We start from the raw sequence: 6711 nt of genomic DNA on the forward strand, positions 1-6711 counted from the left end.
ATTAGTTCAGAGACAAAGGAATGATAAAGATGAAGATTAGAGAAGTATACGCGGGTTTTGTAAAACAAAGTCGCGTACATACGCGAGTATGGTGAAGCAAAGTTGCGTATAGTTTTCGCACCTTAATATTCTCAATAACAGTGGTCTTTACCATGGTATTGGCCAATACTAATGAGCGCAACAATAGATATTTAATCCTGTCCAGTGTTGCGGGGGAGCAAACGCCCCCCCTCGCTCTCGCTCCCGCTCCCAATTCGCGCTCCCTAAAAAAAGAAATGCTCCCTGCCTTTTCCGGATCGTTTAGCCTTTTTTGCAAAAAAAAATTGCAATAATGTTCCAAATGCAATTTTCTTCAAAGAAACAAATAAATTTTGAGTGGGGCAACTTAATGATCAAGCCTATGGCCCTAGTATTGATATGTGATTCATGGTAATGTTAAATTATTAAAGTAAAAGTGACATTCTCCTTAATATTCATTTTCATCATTTTACTTAAATTTTTAACATTACCATGAAATGACTTAGGATGTTTGAGAGTGGTTCCGACCTCATTGGATTTCATATGGAGAAAGTAGAATTTTAAATTTCATTCAAAATCCAACAGACTTGCTTTTCAGGATTTCAAGATTGGGGGATTGCAATGTTTCCATGGAACTTTGTCATGTATTAGGGTATGGAACTCATATTTAATCAAGAGCACCAATCCCTCTATGTACCTTGATGTTAGTGACATTGGTTGTTGAACTCCTCTATCATGACCCTCCTAAAAATGTACGCATCACTCAAAAAAAATCTTGACTTGACATGCTATGCTTTTTCTATCTTACGTTAATGCTTAGAGGGTGATATTAATGACAAAGATCCCTATACAAACCCAGAGGTAATGACAAAGATACCTCTGGATATTAATGCTTAGAGGGTGATATTAATGACAAAGATCCTGATTTTCCAACAAGACTAAAAGATTAGACATTTCTCGTGGTGGCAAGAGGCCCAAGCATAAGCAATAGATAATAGATTTTCTCGTCTCTTCTAGTTTCTAGTGTTTTTATAACTATTGACTCTTTCATATTTATTATGATATTTTTTTAAACAATATATGACAATTTAAGTTTGAAGTTTGAAGTTGGCAATTATAACTCATTAGTAATGAATTATGAATATGATTCTTCATGAAAGTTGAAAGTCATTTCATTTCATTTCATTTTATAACATTTCACTTCATGTTAGATATTATTTGTTGTAATGGTTACACTTAGCTTACAAGTACAACTTTGGTGATCAATGATGATAAATGTTATATATTGAATTTTGAAAGCTTGAAACTTTAAGATTGATGAATCATGAGACTCAATATGTTGTATATTACTATGTTACTAACTTGTGGACGTGGTTGATGAAGATTATAACTTCTAGATGATTGTTGTTATATGGTTCAATCTATGTTTTTAATGTTTATATATCTAATTCATCATTCTACATGTTTTTGTTGACATATATGCATCAAAATATAAAAGAATATATATTATATAAACAAACACTCAGGGATTCGCTCCCAAACCGGGAACTTCTAAAAATGTCACTCCCGCTCCCAAGTAACCCTGATCCCGTCAAAGAATACCATCAACATAACTACAGAACTGGCTTAAGGTAATGGCTAAGGCCTAAGCTATATAAGGAGATAGAGATCAAAGTGATAAATGTGCATGATATGGGTTATTGATGAATTGTTTGATCTGAAATAAGTGTGCACCCGAGAGTGTAATGATGGATCAGATCTTATAGATCTGAAATGACTACACATTGAATATCTGGGGTGATAGATTTGTGATGATGATGTTATGATTTGTATCTTTTACATGGATGCCGAGATTTGGGTTTGACTGATGTTCCGTTGTGCAGCGAAGATATGATTTAGTAGTTACATATTTATATGCACGTTTTTTTCAAAAATATTGCGTACATACGCAGATCTGCTTCTGGGTAGTCGCATATCTATTCTACAGTATGGTCAAATCTGTACGTGGGTATTCTTCTTGAAAAGTGCGTACATACGCAAAAGTGTCTTACAAGGGTCGTGTACATATGTTGGGGTTTTTGATATCTGATCAATCTTGTTGTGTTTGTTATTGTCTGTCGATGAAGTCTTTCATGATGATCTGTGTTTGACAGTGTTGATTGAGGTTGAACTAATTATATTATGAAATATTGAATAGTAATGATGCTGCTATGAGATGATCTGTATTTTGTTCAGAGATTTTTGACAAGGTTGGTATGTGTTTCAATGATTGATTTCAGTAGTGCAGTGATTTCAATTCTAGGGTTCAATGTTTTGAGATCTGTACGCAAGTTATCTAAAGAGAAAGCACGTATATATGCAGGTATGTCTCATAATAGTAGCGTATATATTATGACATAAGGTTGACCAGGGTTTGCAGTGACAAGATCTAGTTTCTATGATGAACAGTAGGTGGTCTGACATTCTGATGAAGAGTATACAGTGAATTGAAATGATCTAGCTGCTTTGGTTGTTTGAGATTCGGTAATTGGTTTATTCAATGATTTGGTGATTAAGTTGGTTCAGTGATTTGATACAGTGTTGGTTTCAGTATTGTTGTCTGATATTTGGAATGGATCCAGTTTGAAACATTCTGAAAAGTGATCCACAAAAAACAGAGGATAAGGGGGTGTAGCTCCGTTCCAGTAGAAGTTGGAAAACGGGAGAAGGTTGTAGCCTTCTGTAGGTGGGTGCCTGCACACTAGTATGAGTCTGTGCCAATACAAGTTTGTACGAAATTTCTTTTTATAATAAAAGAAGAAGACAGAGATGACAGCATCGGTGGTTTTTTTCCCACATTCGGTTTCCACCTAAAATCCTGGTGTTCATGTGTTTCTTGTGTGTGATGACCTATTCTCTTTTTACTTCACATAGTTACTGTTTTATTAATGTTTAATGAAGTATTGATATAATGTTCAAATTAAACAGAAGATGAATTAACTGAAAAAGTTAGTGAATTGGATATATGCTACTTATCTTCATCACAGTCGCGTACATATGCAAGTTTACTTCATAACAGACGCGTACAGAAATCTGAATGAGAAAAGAAAAGTTAAGTAGTTTAAAGTATTTTTCCTAACATCATCATCACATTCAGTGGAGCTTGGAGACAACAAAAATTATGAAGTCAAAGGCCTTGGATCTACATCTTTGGAGCTGGAAAGTGGAGGAAAGCTACATCTCAATAACATTCTCTATGTCCCAAGTTTGAAAAGGAATTTACTTTCAATTTATTGTTTAGAAGATAAAGGAGATAAGATTTCTTTTGCAGATGGTAAAGTTTTGGTTTGGGGAAAGGATTCAAGTTTTGTTATGAAACCAGCTCAAGAAAAGATAGAAAAGATAGATCAACGCCTTAGAATTCAGCCTCTTCGAGGGGGAAACCTCCTTTACATTACATAAATGAACAATTCTTGGATGATTCAAATGACAAAACCTCCTCTCTATATATAGGAGTCTAAGGAGTCACAATAAATCCAACCGACCTAACAATAATAATATAAAGCCACAAAAAAAACAATAGAGGGATTCTATGGGGCATAGTATAACAATATGGGGGCAATAGGGGCACAACAATATTAATAAGGGGTATAACTACAATAGTAATAGGGTAATCACTAGTATTATAGGGACCCAACATGCCCCTCTCCTTCAAAAAAGTGTTGTCCTCAACGCTTGAGTAGTTCTGGATACTTCTGCATAAAATTCTCATCCTCCCATGTGGAATCTTCAGCGGATAAGTTCTTCCACTTGATAAGATACTCTGAAATTGATCGATTTCATAGCTGTCGAGTTCTTGTCTCTGTGACTGCTTCCGTTCCAATATAATTTTCCTTCCTCGTCAAGTTCTGGCAATATTGTTTGAACTGGGAGCTTGTCGCCTATAACCTTCTTTAAACATGAAACATGGAAAACTGGTGCAATCGAGAAGCTGCAGGAAGCTCCAATTTGTATGCCATAGTACCAATCTTTTGCAACACCTTGTACGGACCATAATACTTTGGTGATAATTTATTATCCTTCTTAGCTTGCTTGAGGGACATTTGCTTATATGGTTGTAGCCGTAGGAATACCCAATCACCTACATCAAAACTTCTTTCACTGCGATGTTGATCTGCCTGTTGTTTCATTCTATTTTGTGCCAACACGAGGTTATCCTTTAAGAGTTGGAGGACTTGTTGTTGATGTTCGATGTGATGTTCCACTGCCTGAACCTTAGAATTTTCTCTTAAATATGATGTGATGGATGGTGGTTGATACCCATAAAGTGCCATAAATGGGGTCATTTTTGTCGCTGTATGGAAGGAAGTGTTATAACCACCATTCAGCCAGAGGCAACCATTTGACCCATTGTGTCTGTTTATCAACTACAAAGCAACGAAGATATCCTTCCAAACATTTGTTTACTATCTCAGTTTGCCCATCAGATTGAGGATGATAAGATGAGCTATGAGCTAACTGAGTACCAAGACAAGAAAATAATTCTGTCCAAAAATTTCCAGTGAAAATGGGATCTCTGTCACTTACAATAATCTTTGGGTTTCCATGTACTTTTGAATTGTTTCCATAAATGCAGTAGAAACTGTACTGGCTTTAAATGGATGTGATAATGCACAAAAGTGTGCATACTTGGTAAGTCTGTCAACTACCACCACGATGACACTCTTTCCCTCAGACTTGGGTAAACCTGTGATAAAATCCATTGAAACCTCTCCCAACGTTGGCTTGGAATGGATAAAGGTTGTAATAGACCCGGTGTCTTAATTGTTTCAACTTTATTTTGCTGGCAAACCAAACATTCCGCCACAAACTTTTGAATATCTGATTTAAGGCCATCCCAAAAAAATTCCTTCTTAACCCTGTGGTAAGTTTTTAAAAATCCTGAGTGCCCTCCTAAGGGAGAAGTGTGCAAACCATAAGAATTTTTTTGTTTAGCTGGGAATTCTTACAGAGGATAAGCGATCTTTGTACCATAACGAATCATTTTGCCAACTAAATGTATCAGACGTACTGGAATCTTGTTGTAACTTTCGAATAAGTGCCCACACTTCTTTGTCATTCTTCCATTCCTCCCTTGCTTCGTTTATCCAATCTGGTTGGATAATAGAAATGGCGCACAACAATGCTTCCACATCCTCATCCTTTCTTGAGAGTGCATCTGCCACCACGTTTTGCTTCCCTTTTTTGTAGATGATTTCAAAGTCATAACCCAACATCTTTGTGACCCACTTTTGTTGCTCTTCAGAGGATAATCTTTGTTCTAAAAAGTATTTAAGGCTATCATGATCCGTTTTTACCTTCAAGTGTCTTCCCATTAGGTAGGGTCGCCATTTCTTAAGTGCATGGAGTATTGCCAACATTTCCTTCTCATAAATAGCTTTGCTTAAAAACTTTCCCTTGATTGGACGACTTTCAAAAGCATGGGTCTTTCATCTTGCATTAGAACAACACCAATTCCATTTCCTGAAGCATCACATTCCACAATAAAGGTTTTTGTGAAGTCCGGTGTAGCTAAGACCGGTGCTTGGCACATTGCCTCTTTAAGATGTTCAAAGGCCTTTGTTGCTTCCGGAGTCCATGAAAATGCATCTTTCTTCAATAATGTTGTTAGAGGTGCTGCTATTCTCCCATAATTCTTAACAAACTTGCGATAATACCCTGTCAACCCGAGAAATCCTCGCAGATGCTTTATGGATGTGGGGATTTTCCATTCCTTAATGGCTTTAATTTTGCTAGAGTCTACCTTAACTCCTTCATGAGATACAATATGACCCAGATATTCCACCTCCTGGACTCCAAAGAAACATTTGGATCTTTTTGCATATAATTGTTTCTCCTCCAATAGTTGTAGCACCCTGTCAACATGTTCAACGTGATCCTTCCAAGACTGTTGTAGATTACTATATCATCAAAAAATACTAACACAAATTTTCTAAGGAATGGTTTGAAAATTGAATTCATCAAACCTTGAAATGTTGAAGGTGCATTGGTAAGGCCAAAAGGCATGACCAAAAATTCATAATGACCCTCATGAGTTCTAAATGTTGTTTTCGGAATGTCTTCAGTCTTCATTCTGATTTGATGATATCCTGAACAAAGATCCAACTTGGTGAAGTAAACTGATCCATGCAATTCATCCAGTAATTCATCAATGACAGGAATGGGGAACTTATCTTTAATAGTGAGCTTGTTGAGCTCCCTATAATCCGGGCACATACGCCATGATCCATCCTTCTTGTGCACCAATACTACTGGAGCAGAGAAAGAACTTTGACTCGGTTGAATTATACCAACCTCTAGCATTTCTGCAACCATACGTTTCAATTTCACTCTTTTGGACATAGGGATATCTGTACTGCTGATGTTTGGAAGAACACTTCCTGGAATCAGATGAATAGCATGATCATGTCACGCATAGGTGGGAGACCTTTGGGAGTCCTCAAATACCTTTGAATGATTGTCCAGGACTTTTTGGAGACTGGAGAAATAGATGATCCGATGTGGGAAACATCTAGTGAACATGATTGTGCAATTACACCTCTTTGCTCCTTTTTAGAAGCTGTGTCATACCATTAGATCTTATTATCTTTCTTGGTTTCCCTGCAATACCCCCTTAAATTCAACTTCCTTTCCTTCTGTAGAAAATTTGATGAA

This window comes from Pinus tabuliformis, chromosome 9, assembly GCF_031772625.1.
Source record: "Pinus tabuliformis cultivar Carrire ecotype Pingquan chromosome 9, CPIR1, whole genome shotgun sequence".
In the NCBI taxonomy this organism is placed as follows: Eukaryota; Viridiplantae; Streptophyta; class Pinopsida; order Pinales; family Pinaceae; genus Pinus; species Pinus tabuliformis.